The sequence below is a fragment of the Oncorhynchus kisutch genome, linkage group LG14, assembly GCF_002021735.2.
Source record: "Oncorhynchus kisutch isolate 150728-3 linkage group LG14, Okis_V2, whole genome shotgun sequence".
Classification (NCBI taxonomy): domain Eukaryota; kingdom Metazoa; phylum Chordata; class Actinopteri; order Salmoniformes; family Salmonidae; genus Oncorhynchus; species Oncorhynchus kisutch.
The window spans coordinates 12,095,396-12,110,608 of record NC_034187.2 but is presented as its reverse complement, the minus strand read 5'-3'; positions in this window follow the sequence as shown (position 1 = coordinate 12,110,608).

Below are 15,213 nucleotides of genomic sequence, written 5' to 3'. Positions count from 1 at the left end.
CACGCTGTGATTTGCCAGAAAATCAATAAAAGGGAAAATCTGTTCTAATCATCGGTACATTTACCATCACAATCAACAATCAAAGCCAAGACCCTGGCTCTTTATTTGTAGGCCTGAGCCGCACAATTTCCCCACTGTGAAAGGCAGGCGAAATTAGAACCCTTGGTTCCTGTAGCTGCTCTTAATGGCCCTGATTTGTGAACTGCTAAATGAGGTTATGTAAATGGTTCCTGAGTGTAGTGGAGGCTAGGCAGCAGAGGCAGACAGGCAGGGGCCCCCAGGTGACAGGTGCAGTCGTCCCAAAGTGGGGGCAGGGAGGGGAGTGGGAGAGAGAGAGTGGGGGGGGGGGTGTGCTGGTAAGAAGCCATGCAAGGCCACCGACTCAGTGAGGAAGAGAGAAATTTGTCGGATTGTATTGAAATTCCACAATACTGAAACAAATTCAAAAGCATTTTTTTCCTCTATGAAAACATTGTTAAAAAAAAAAATGGATACCTCAAATGGCAAAACAATGATGGTTGATATTGCTATTTGCTACCACTAGAGTCAAAACGAAAAACATGTCTTTGTCTATGCATTTGTCAATCTCTTCATCAACTGAATATAATTTAAGCTATGAATAATATCCAATAACCTTATAATCACATATCCATGTATGGCAGACAGATTGGAGTGCTCCTAGTTGTGAGGATATAATAACCAGATAACCATCAACATGCTCCCTCTCTCCCTCTCACTGGAAGTCTGCCTGCAGAGTGATTGGAGCACTCCTGCGATTCACTGCACTTCACTCCTGATCCCCGTTTTAGACTCCCCAGGACCCTGGTTACTGTCACAGCTGAGACGGGTGAGAGGGGGCTTCTTTCTCTCCCCTCTTCTGATTCTTCTTCCCTTGTTTAGGCAATAGGTATTGGGACTTGTGTTTACCTAGCACCGTCACAGGGCTGGGGTCAATTTCATGTCAATACAGTAACATTTTCCACTAAAATCCCAATATCAACTCAAATTTTTCTCATTGGTCTGACAGTTTTTCTTCAGAAATGGTCAAAGTTGAAATGGCATTGATTGCAACCCTGCTCTGCCATAGCTATTTTATTAAGTAGATCATCTGCTAGTGGAGACCAGACAGAAGGGCTAAAAAAGTAGATTAAGTAAGAAAACTTTACTAAACAAAAAAGGAGGAAAAGTCAGTCTGAATGTCTGCCTGCATGTGAAACCGGAGGTGCAATTGAACACTGAACAGTCTGGGCTCTGATGTTAGCTACATACTTCTGCTGATTGATGGGTGGTGGATAAGAACAGAACTAGAACTGACTGCTTTAAAAGCCTAATGAGTATCATCACTCTGTGTTTACTTATTAATGCTCACAACAGCATGAAGACCTTTTAAGTAACTTTAACAGCAGATTAAATCATATGTTTTATTGTTTATTGGTCACACAAGTGTTTAGCAGATGTTATTGTGGGTGTAGCTTGTTATTAATGCATTTTAATCATGTACTTTTTGTTGCCATTCTAATTGTTTAATTTAGTTTAAATAATGTAAAAGGCTATATTTACCTGCGCCTGCTTCGCCTGTCTGGTGGTTTGCTGTTCATATTTCCTGTACATTTTATTTTGTGCTGTCCAGTCCTTTTGAAAAGGCAAAAATAAAATGATCAAAATATTCAAAATTTTCAAACATATTTTTTGATATACTATATATATATATATATATATATTTAATTTTCCATGAGACAATGAGGTATACTATCATGGATTGTCTGCTGTGCAGTTTGCATTAAACGCTCACTCTGTGATATTTACATCAGTTTGCATTAAGTGCTTGTTCACCCTCATTGATTAGTCAAGTGCATGTTTAGAAACCTCGCTGATGATGAGCATCTGGTAGGCAAGAACTATAGGGCCTGGTGTTAATACTCACAGTTTACACTTACTGTATTGCGTTTATCTTTTTTAAACTGTTAAATTGGGGTTGTTTAACATGAGTCCAGACACAGGACATTACATTATTTAGTTTTTAATAGGTGAAGTATAACTAGCACTTCATTTGATGCTACGGAAAGAAGCTGAAGGTCAGAAATATCCCTGGCATCTCCAGTATAGGTGTGTACTGAATATTGCTATCAAACTGAAACAGGAAAAAGTGGATATCATAAACGCCCCAACAAAAATACATTTCAGAAACCAACTCCGCTTGTCTATCTCATTTCCTGCCTCTCTCTCCCCTCCCTCCTTTTCTGTTTCTTCTCTTTCTCTGTCAAGATCATCTGCTAGTGGAGACCAGACAGATGGGCTAAATAAGCAGCTTTTTACTGTGCTGCAGGTGGCTGATGGTGGAGCAGCAAGAGGCAGCCTCAATCCCTCTTCAGACCCCTCCACCACCACCCCATGACTGCCTCCTCCCTACTCCAACACAAAGTCTTTAGACCTGTAAAATGCCCCACATTCTTATTCCAAATAAAGCTAAAATAATGTATCATAGCCATGAAGTTATCCAGTTCATAATAATTAATAATGACAAGAAACTTGTATTTATTTAGCACCTTTCATACAATGCATTGCAGCCTAAAGTGCACTGGTTCGTGCAAAGATTGTTTCATGTTATTTCAATGATTGTTTATTTTGTTTTACAGCACAATTTCTAAGATATTTGCTGAGCACAGAATCAAATTTAGAATCATATTTTATTTTGTATTTTTTATATTAAAAGGAAGTCAGTTATTCAATCATACACATGCAGTCAGTCAGTCAGTAAATCAGACAAATGAAATGAGCAGCATTTAATTTTCTAGCTCCTCTCGGCGTGGGAATACACAACCACAGCTCAGCATGTCAAAAGATGTCAAGTGTTACAGTTCCCTTCCTGCTGCAAGGAGAGGAAAAATCCCCCTAGAAATGAATTCAAGTGAAAGGCAAGTCTCTAAACCCTTTCCTAAAATGATTAACCCGTCCGTCCACCAGGACATTGTGGATCAGCTCTGAGTACTCACTGCTTTCTTATGGCTGTTAATTGTTCTTTTTCTGTTGTTGCCTTCCTTCATTAGTCTCCCCTCATTATATGAAAAGAGGGGAAAATGTCGACCTGAATAGGGGAAGGAGATTTTCCCACAGTCCCTCAACACAGAGAAATACACCATTGTGGGCCAGGCCAGGCAGGTTCCCATCCCTTGTGTGAGAGAGAGAGAGACACACACACACACACACACACACACACACACACACACACACATATATATATATATATATATATATACACACTTGAATGACAAGTCTTTCACTTTGTCTAAATTATAAAATGGTGAATAATATAGTCCGGGTAACAGGGTAAGTACCCCCAGTCATTCACTTTATGTCAAACTGATGGATCGTTCACTCAGGTAACACTGCAGTGTTTAATTGGTATTTTATATCATACCACATGTGTCCCAAATGACACCCTATTCCCTAAATAGTGCAATGCTTGTGAATACTTTTAGCCCATAGGGTTCTATAATACACTAAGAAAATTGAGTGTCATTTGTATTTGCCTTGGAATAGTTAAATGCACAAATACAACTAATTTCAATAATAAGAAATACTGCAATATGTCAACATAATATCATTTCTTTGGATTAGTGATGAATGAAACCCGTTTGGGGAATTGTCTGGGCAAAACACTATGTAACCTCTTGTGATTTAAAAAAACAAAAAAGAAACCGGTAGCATTAACCATGTCGTAATATGTCAATATAAACAGCTAACAGAACCTGTTTATCATACAGTCATAACACTGTCCTGACACATATTTAATACCTATTGTGACATATATTGTGTTATTTTATGACTGGTTATGACACCTACATAAGAGTGTCAAAACCTACCATGGTATTTATATTATGTCTGGTTATGACACCTACATTAGATTGTAGAAACCCACAAAACCTACCACACAAGGCAAAATATTCCATTACACCATAGTCTAGGTGTCAGTGTGTTATGTGATATAATAATTTAATATGGTCAATATTTTGTTTTATCATTGTAATTGTGCACACATTGATGTCAGACATGCACCTACCCCAATGTTCTGTTGCTGATGACTGGGATGAATGCGGGAGCAGAGTTCAGGAGCAGGACAAGACACCCTCTTTTTAACTGATGACTGACATAAGAGCATGCACATGATAGGCCTGTCTCGCTTACATCATTATGATGGTCATAATGCTTCATGACAGTGTCATAGAGTGTGTTTTCTACAAGTTCCTTAAAATATGATGAAACAAACATGACTGTAAAGAATTCATTACAATAACAACAAAGGACTTATTAAGAAACACACTTTCAAATGAAAGGAATCTTCTTGGCAGGGACAAAATGAATTGGAATAAATGTGGGTTATGACATTCTGTCACAACCAGCCATAAAATAACACAATATATGTCACAACAGGTGTAAATATAATGGTCATGACAGTGTTATGACCATATTATGACAGGTTATGTCAGCTGTTATGACATATGACATAGGTGTCAAATAAAGTTTAACCCAAAAAACTATTGTTTACACATGAAAGACATTCTGAGACTATTATTTGATTACCATGTCTTTGCTACTAATACATATCACATTTGAGTGTGGGACATAAAAGTTAAGTGTTAACTTTAAGTGGTCTAGTCAAATATTTAGGACTTTAGTTCTGAGTACTGTTTCAGATATGATGAATGTTAAATCAATAAGCTGTAGAAAGAGGAGCAAGGGAAGCATTACTAAGGTACACAATAGTAGGTTTTGGTAGACAGAATGTGCTCTTTGGTAAAAGGGGTAAATTGGTCATCAATAAGAAAGGAGGACCAAGGCACTCTTCATATAATTAATCAAAATGCCTTCATTTGTATGGCATGTTCAATGGTAACAAAGATTAAAAACTCTGACGCATTTCGATGAAGGCCATGCGGACGACATGTGTAGGAGTTTTTAAACGTTGTTTCTATTGAACATGATATGCAAATAAAGGTATTTTAATTAATTATATGAAGAGTGTTTGACTAACCAAGTCATTGGTTCACTTTGTTAGGCGTTTCTGACTTGAGTCTCTGCTGCTAGTCTAAACATGTATAGTCTATTATCTATTTATTCCATAATGATTATATTTTCTCTACAAAGATAGTTGAGAATGGATTTTAAATGGACATAATATAAACTCAGCAAATAAAGAAATGTCCTCTCACTGTCAACTGCATTTATTTTCATGTGTAAATGTGTGAATATTTGTATGAACATAACAAGATTCAACAACTGAGACAAACTGAACAAGATCCACAGACATGTGACTAACATAAATGGAATAATGTGTCCCTGAACAAAAGGGGGGGTCAAAATCAAAAGTAACAGTCAGTATCTGGTGTGGCCACCAGCTGCATTAAGTACTGCAGTGCATCTCCTCCTCATTGACAGCACCAGGTTTGCCAGTTCTTGCTGTGAGATGATACCCCACTATTCCACCAGGTCACCTGCAAGTTCCCGGACATTTCTGGGGGGAATGGCCCTAGCCCTCACCCTCCGATCCAACAGGTCCCAGACGTGCTCAATGGGATGGAGATCCGGGCTCTTCGCTGGCCATGGCAGAACACTGTCTTGCAGGAAATCACACACAGAACGAGCAGTATGGCTGGTGGCATTATCATGCTGGAGGGTCATGTCAGGATGAGCCTGCAGGAAGGGTACCACATGAGGGAGAAGGATGTCTTCCCTGTAACGCACAGCGTTGAGATTGCCTGCAATGACAACAAGCTCAGTCCGATGATGCTGTGACACACCGCCCCAGACCATGACGACCCTCCACCTCCAAATCGATCCCGCTCCAGAGTACAGGCCTCGGTGTAACGCTCATTCCTTCAACGATAAACACGAATCCGACCATCACTCCTGGTGAGACAAAACCACAACTTGTCAGTGAAGAAAACTTTTTGCCAGTCCAGCGACGGTGGGTTTGTGCCCATAGACGACGCTGTTGCCGGTGATGTCTGGTGAGGACCTGCCTTACAACAGGCCTACAAGTCCTCAGTCCAGCCTCGCTCAGCCTATTGCGGACAGTCTGAGCACTGATGGAGGGATTGTGTGTTCCTGGTGTAAATCGGGCAGTTGTTGTTGCCATCCTGTACCTGTCCTGCAGGTGTGATGTTCGGATGTACCAATCTTGTGCAGGTGTGTTACATGTGGTCTGCCATTGCGAGGATGTTCAGCTGTCCGTCCTGTCTCCATCTAGTGCTGTCTTAGGCGTCTCAAAGTACGGACATTCAATTAATTGCCCTGGCCACATCTGCAGTCCTCATGCCTCCTTGCAGCATGCCTAAGGCACGTCCACGCAGATGAGCAGGGACCCTGGGCATCTTTCTCTTGGTGTTTTTCAGAGTCAGCAGAAAGGCCTCTAGTGTCCTAAGTTTTCATAACTGTGACCTTAATTGCCTACCGTCTGTAAGCTGTTCGTGTCTTAACGACCGTTCCACAGGTGCATGTTCATTCATTATTTATGCATCATTGAACAAGCATGGGAAACAGTTTTCAAACCCTTTTCAATGAAAATCTGTGAAGTTATTTGGATTTTTACGAATGATCTTTTAAAGACAGGGTCCTGAAAAAGGGACATTTATTTTTTTGCTGAGTATAGGTTTAGGTTTATACTAATGCCAACTTGTTGAATGTTTTATGATCATTATGTCCCATTCTTTTACTATTTTGCGGTGCTTCGTAATACAACTTCCGGTATTGAAGGGATCGCTGTTAACCAATCAATGAGCACCGTGCCTGAGACGTGGTAGCGCAATGGCGGACAGGAAGAAGTTAATTGAAACAAAACGTTGTAGGCGATAACCAAATGGGAAATGTTGGCACAACGTCGTCTAGCAAGGACATATCAAGATACAGAGACAACATTTGCATGATTTTGAATCTGCTCACAGACTTCGGGAGTGAGGTTGGAATAATAATGGTTTTACACACAATCTAATCCAGCTACAGTAGCGTCGATCACTGCAAGAGAGATGCCCACGAGATGTGCAGCATATCTGTTCTTATCAAATATTAAATTATACAATGTTCAAAGAATGGTTTCACTGGATCTTGCTCGCTCCTCGGCAGCACAGTAGGCTGCTAGTTACAGACGACTCTACTGTGACACATCTTTACACTGAGCTGCACTGGGGTCGGAACTTAATCATGGCTACATTAAGACTGCATGGAGACGGTGGGAGATATGGATCAGAAAACATACCTCAATGCAGGGATGGGGAAATGCCACTGCCCTCCAAATTGTACCTTTATCCACACGGCTCCATTGAGAAGATTGGAATACTGCTAGTTTCTTCTGGAAACTGCCATTTTGATTTCATCCTAGCTAGCAGAAGCCACCTCAGCCTTTTTATCATCATTTTGGAATGGCAGTGTCAGACAATCAGCACCGTTGTTGTTCAACATGACATGCCATTCCAAAATGGTACAATTTGGAGTACAGTGGCATATCCCATCCCTGCATTTGACATACATTTTCCAGTCCATATCTCGCGCCGGCTCCACGGTGTCTTAATGTAACCATGATTGTGTCCTGACCCCAGTGCAGCTCAGTGTATACAAGCTTAGAGGTAGGGTCGGTATGTTCTGCCAATGTTTACATATAGACTACTAGCTGGCTGTAGCAGTCTTTACATATAGACTACTAGCAGTGTTTACATATAGACTACTAGCTGGCTGTAGCAGTGTCTACATATAGACTACTAGCTGGCTGTAGCAGTGTTTACATATAGACTACTAGCTGGCTGTAGCAGTCTTTACATATAGACTACTAGCAATGTTTACATATAGACTACTAGCTGGCTGTAGCAGTGTCTACATATAGACTACTAGCTGGCTGTAGCAGTGTTTCCATATAGACTACTAGCTGGCTGTAGCAGTGTTTACATATAGACTACTAGCAGTGTTTACATATAGACTACTAGCTGGCTGTAGCAGTGTTTACATATAGACTACTAGCTGGCTGTAGCAGTGTTTACATATAGACTACTAGCTGGCTGTAGCAGTGTTTACATATAGACTACTAGCTGGCTGTAGCAGTGTTTACATATAGACTACTAGCTGGCTGTAGCAGTGTTTACATATAGACTACTAGCTGGCTGTAGCAGTGTTTACATATAGACTACTAGCTGGCTGTAGCAGTGATTACATATAGACTACTAGCAGTGTTTCCATATAGACTACTAGCTGGCTGTAGCAGTGTCTACATATAGACTACTAGCTGGCTGTAGCAGTGTTTACATATAGACTACTAGCTGGCTGTAGTAGTGTTTACATATAGACTACTAGCTGGCTGTAGCAGTGTTTCCATATAGACTACTAGCTGGCTGTAGCAGTGTTTCCATATAGACTACTAGCTGGCTGTAGCAGTGTTTCCATATAGACTACTAGCTGGCTGTAGCAGTGTTTCCATATAGACTACTAGCTGGCTGTAGCAGTGTTTACATATAGACTACTAGCTGGCTGTAGCAGTGTTTACATATAGACTACTAGCTGGCTGTAGCAGTGTTTACATATAGACTACTAGCTGGCTGTAGCAGTGTTTACATATAGACTACTAGCAGTGTTTACATATAGACTACTAGCAGTGTTTACATATAGACTACTAGCTGGCTGTAGCAGTGTTTACATACAGACTACTAGCTGGCTGTAGCAGTGTTTACATACAGACTACTAGCAGTGTTTACATATAGACTACTAGCTGGCTGTAGCAGTGTTTACATATAGACTACTAGCTGGCTGTAGCAGTCTTTACATATAGACTACTAGCAGTGTTTACATATAGACTACTAGCTGGCTGTAGCAGTGTTTACATATAGACTACTAGCTGGCTGTAGCAGTGTTTACATATAGACTACTAGCTGGCTGTAGCAGTGTTTACATATAGACTACTAGCTGGCTGTAGCAGTCTTTACATATAGACTACTAGCAGTGTTTACATATAGACTACTAGCTGGCTGTAGCAGTGTTTACATACAGACTACTAGCTGGCTGTAGCAGTGTTTACATATAGACTACTAGCTGGCTGTAGCAGTGTTTACATATAGACTACTAGCTGGCTGTAGCAGTGTTTACATATAGACTACTAGCAGTCTTTACATATAGACTACTAGCAGTGTTTACATATAGACTACTAGCTGGCTGTAGCAGTGTTTACATATAGACTACTAGCAGTGTTTACATATAGACTACTAGCTGGCTGTAGCAGTGTTTACATATAGACTACTAGCAGTGTTTACATATAGACTACTAGCTGGCTGTAGCAGTGTTTACATATAGACTACTAGCTGGCTGTAGCAGTGTTTACATATAGACTACTAGCTGGCTGTAGCAGTCTTTACATATAGACTACTAGCAGTGTTTACATATAGACTACTAGCTGGCTGTAGCAGTGTTTACATATAGACTACTAGCTGGCTGTAGCAGTGTTTACATATAGACTACTAGCTGGCTGTAGCAGTGTTTACATATAGACTACTAGCTGGCTGTAGCAGTGTCTACATCTAGACTACTAGCTGACTTCACCGTCCCCTCCCCATAACATATTTCTTATCCTGTTTCCTTTGTTTACTGTGGGTATCAGACAACCTGAGGGTATTGGTGGAGGCCGAAGACCAGTCCACATCTTCAAAAAAGCAACCTATCAGAGGGCAACAAGAAATACACTATTACCACAGTCTCATCTGATGGGGAGATGACTGTAGACTCTGAGCCCGTTCTACCTGCATCTCAGCCAACCAGGCCAGAGCTAGAGGAGGGCAAGTTGCAAGTGATGGCCTCCTGTCGCAGGCTGATGATCTCAGGGTTCAGATCATAGCCAACAAATCAGAGGTTAGTGATTGTACTGTACTGAAGCTGCTGTTTATACAGGAGTATTCCTATTCTCTGCTAAAGCTAATGAATAATGATAAGTAATCGCCTCTGAGTGTGCAGCACACTTTGCAATAACATAGTAGTGAATCAAATGCTTGATCAAGACCTCATGATATGCCAGTTTAGCACAGAATAAAGGCCCCTTCAGAGTGCTGCTGTCAGGGAACGTGTGTGTGTGTGTGTGTGTGTGTGTGTGTGTGGTCACCGACTGCAGTGCGGTGGCAGGAGGACTTTGAGAGAGGGCCAGGCCATTCATAGATGATGAAGTGGATGCTCATTACTTTAGAGAGATTGCATGTGGATGATGGGCAAGAGGATGTCAGGGCTTGTATTGCATTGTGTATTTGTTTTGGTAGCCCAAAAAAAACGGATTTGTAGTGCAATTGAACATTTTTGGTATTCCGAATGTGAATAAATGTCATGTGCTGTTTGGATGAGAAGGATCCTTCCCCCTTTGCTTGGCCCTGGCTTATTACCATTTGTATTTGTATTTATTATGGATCCCCATTAGCTGCTGCCAAGGCGTTTGCGCTTGAAACTGGATTTTAAAGAGTTAAACTTCACATAGACTAAAACGGACTGTGGTTTGATTTCAATAGCTCATCAATCCAGCCCTGTCACCCCTCTCTCTCCAACTATGTCTCCTCTCCTCTACTACTATAGACTGATAGGTGGATATCTGCGTTTATAGAGCACAAGCCACTGGAGATCAATGAAGACAAGGTGAGGAACTTTTGCAACGTGATCGACTGAAATCAGGGTAAGAATTGGTGTGAGTGTGAGATAGGGATGCAGCTTAAGCTCCACCCTCTTCAACATACACTACCATTCAAAAGTTTGGGTCACTTAGAAATGTCCTTGTTTTTGAAAGAAAGCACATTTTTTGTCCATTAAAATAACATCAAATTAATCAGAAATACAGTGTAGACATTGTTATTGTTGTAAATTACTATTGTAGCTGGAAATGGCAGATTTTTTATGGAATATCTACATATGCGTACAACCATCTCGATTGTGTTAAGATGGCACGTTGTGTTAGCAAATCCAAGTTTGACGGGTTTCAGAAGAAAGAAATTTGTTTCTGGCGATCTTGAGCCTGTAAATCGAACCCACAAATGCTGATGCTCCAGATATTCAACTAGTACAAAGAAGGACAGTTTTATTGCTTCTTTAAGCAGTACAATAGTTTTCAGCTGTGCCAACATAATTGCAAAAGGATTTTCTAATGATCAATTAGCCTTTGAAAATTATCAACTTTGATTAGCTAACACAACGTGCCATTGGAACACAGGAGTGGTGGTTGCTGATAATGGGCCTCTACGCCTATGTACAGTAGATGTTCCCTTAAGAATCTGTCATTTCCAGGTACAAAATGAATTTACAACATTAACAATGTCTACACTGTATTTCTGATCAAATTTAAGTTATTTTAATGGACAAAAAATGTACTTTTCTTTCAAAAACAAGGACATTTCAAAGTGACCCCAAACTTTTGAACGGTAGTGTACATACAGCTGAAGTCGGGAGTTTACATACACTTAGGTTGGAGTCATTAAAACTTGTTTCTCAACCACTCCACAAATTCTTGTTAACTTCTTGTTTTTTTCACGTCCGGATGAAATGCATGCCCAAATTCAACTGCCTGCTACTCATCCCCAGAAGAGAAGATATGCATATTATTAGTAGATTTGGATAGAAAGCACTCTGAAGTTTCTAAAACTGTTTGAATCATGTCTGTGAGTATAACATAACTTATTTAGCAGGCGAAACCCCAAGGACAAACCATTCAGATGTAAATTTTTTTAGGTCACACTCTTTTCAATGGATTTTCATTGGGTATCCAGATTTCTAAGGGACCTTCTTGCAGTTCCTATCGCTTCCACTGGATGTCAACTGTCTTTAGAAATTGGTTGAGGTTATTGCTTTGTGTAATGAAGAAGTACGGCCATCTTGAACGAGGGTCACTTGAAGTGTACTTTTAGATAGAGGCGCATGACCAGAAAGCATGCTACAGTTGGTTTTCTTCCTGTATTGAACACAGATCATCCCGTCTTCAATTTTATCGATTATTTACGTAAAGAAATACATCAAATCAAATCAAATGTATTTATATAGCCCTTCGTACATCAGCTGATATCTCAAAGTGCTGTACAGAAACCCAGCCTAAAACCCCAAACAGCAAGCAATGCAGGTTTAGAAGCATGGTGGCTTGGAGAAACTCCCTAGAAAGGCCAAACCCTAGGAAGAAACCTAGAGAGGAACCAGGCTATGTGGGGTGGCCAGTCCTCTTCTGGCTGTGCCGGGTGGAGATTATAACAGAACATGGCCAAGATGTTCAAATGTTCATAAATGACCAGCATGGTCAAATAATAATAAGGCAGAACAGTTTAAACTGGAGCAGCAGCACGGCCAGGTGGACTGGGGACAGTAAGGAGTCATCATGTCAGGTAGTCCCGAGGAATGGTCCTAGGGCTCAGGTCCTCCGAGAGAGAGAAAGAAAGAGAGAAAGAAAGAGAGAATTAGAGAGAGCACACTTAAATTCACACAGGACACTGAATAGGACAGGAGAAGTACTCCAGATATAACAAACTGACCCTAGCCCCCCGACACATAAAAACTACTGCAGCATAAATACTGGAGGCTGAGAGAGGAAGATACTGTGGCCCCATCCGAAGATACCCCCGGACAGGGCCAAACAGGAAGGATATAACCCTACCCACTTTGCCAAAGCACAGCCCCCACACCACTAGAGGGATATCTTCAACCACCAACTTACCATCCTGAGACAAGGCCGAGTATAGCCCACAAAAAAAATCTCCGCCACGGCACAACCCAAGGGGGGGCGCCAACCCAGACAGGAAGATCACATCAAGTTGTATTACAAAGGTAGTTTGAAATGTTTTGGCAGAGTTTACAGGTAACTTTTGAGATATTATGTATTCACGTTGCCCAAGTTGGAACCGGTGTTTTTCTGGATCAAACACGCCAAATAAATGGACATTTTGGATATATATCGACGGAATTAATCGAACAAAAGGACCATTTGTGATGTTTATGGGACATATTGGAGTGCCAACAAAAGAAGCTTGTCAAAGGTAAGGCATGAATTATATTTTTATTTCTGTATTTTGTGTCGCGCCTGCAGGGTTGAAATATGGTTTCTCTCTTTGTTTACGGAGGTGCTATCCTCAGATAATAGCATCGTTTGCTTTCACCGAAAAGCCTTTTTGAAATCTGACATGTTGGCTGGATTCACAACGAGTGTAGCTTTAATTTGCTATCTTGCATGTGTGATTTAATGAACGTTTGATTTTTATAGTAATTTATTGGAATTTGGCGCTCTGCATTTTCCCTGGCTTTTGGCCAGGTGGGACGTCCCACATATCCCAGAGAGGTTAACAAACTATAGTTTTGGCAAGTCGGTTAGGACATCTACTTCGTGCATGACACAAGTCATTTTTCCAACAATTGTTTACAGACATATTATTTCACTTAGAATTCACTGTATCACAATTCCAGTGGGTCAGAAGTTTACATACACTAAGTTGACTGTGCCTTTAAACAGCTTGGAAAATTCTACTTCGTGCATGACACAAGTCATTTTTCCAACAATTGTTTACAGACATATTATTTCACTTAGAATTCACTGTATCACAATTCCAGTGGGTCAGAAGTTTACATACACTAAGTTGACTGTGCCTTTAAACAGCTTGGAAAATTCCAGAAATTATGTCATGGCTTTAGAAGCTTCTGATAGGCTAACTGACATAATTTGAGTCAATTGGAGGTGTACCTCTGTATGTATTTCAAGGGCTACATTCAAACTCAGTGCCTCTTTGCTTGAATTCATTGGGAAATAAAAAGAAATCAGCCAAGACCTCAGAAAAAAAAAATCTGGTTCATCCTTGGGAGCAACTTCCAAACGCCTGATGGTACCACATTCATCTGTACAAACAATAGTGCGCAAGTATAAACACCATGGGACCACGCAGCCGTCATACCACTCAGGAAGGAGACGCGTTCTGCCTTCTAGAGGTGAAAGTACTTTGAATCGAAACGTGCAAATCAATCCCAGAACAACAGCAAATGACCTTGTGAAGATGCTGGAGGAAACGGGTACAAAAGTATCTATATCCACAGTAAAACGAGTCCTATGTTGACATAACCTGAAAGGCCGCTCAGCAAGGAAGAATCCACTGCTCCAAAACCGCCATAAAAAAGCCAGACTACGGTTTGCAATTGCACATGGGGACAAAGATCGTACTTTTTGGAGAAATGTCCTCTGGTCTGATGAAATAAAAAATAGAACTGTTTGGCCATAATGACCATCGTTATGTTTGGAGGAAAAAGGGGGATGCTTGCAAGCCGAAGAACGCCATCCCAACCGTGAAGCACGGGGGTGGCAGCATCATGTTGTGGGGGTGCTTTGCTGCGGGAGGGACTGGTGCACTTCACAAAATAGATTGCATCATGAGGATAGAAAATTCTGTAGATATATTGAAGCAACATCTCAAGACATCAGTCAAGAAGTAAAGCTTGGTCGCAAATGGGTCTTTCAAATGGACAATGACCCCAAGCATTCTTCCAAAATGGCTTTAAGGACAACAAAGTCAAGATATTGGAGTGGCCATCACAAAGCCCTGACCTCAATCCTATAGAAAATGTGTGGGCAGAACTGAAAAAGTGTGTGTGAGCAATGAGGCCCACAAACCAGACTCAGTTACACCAGCTCTGTCAGGAGGAATGGGCCAAAATTCACCCAACTTATTGTGGGAAGCTTGTGGAAGGCTACCCAAAATGTTTGACCCAAGTTTAAATTGTTTAAGGCAATGCTACCAAATACTAATTGAGTGTATGTAAACTTCTGACCCACTGGAAATGTGATAAAAGAGATAAAAGCTGAAATAAATCATTCTCTCTACTATTATTCTGACATTTCACATTCTTAAAATAAATTGACGATCCTAACTGCCCTAAGACAGGGAATTTTTGCTAGGATTAAATGTCATGAATTGTGAAAAACTGAGTTTGTAAATGTATTTGGCTAAAGTGTATTTGAACTTCCAACTACAAGTGTATCAACAAATTGGTGAGGGCTCGAGAACAGTCTGCTGCACCATGCCTTACCTTACTACAATCTGGAGTCAATGATGTCATCTGTCATCAACCAAGGAGGGCCTACAGCAGTACCTAGATCTTCTGCATAGATTATGTAAGACCTAGGTCCTGACAGTAAATCTCAGTAAGACCAAAATAATGGTGTAATAAAAAAGGTCCAGTTGCCACAAATAC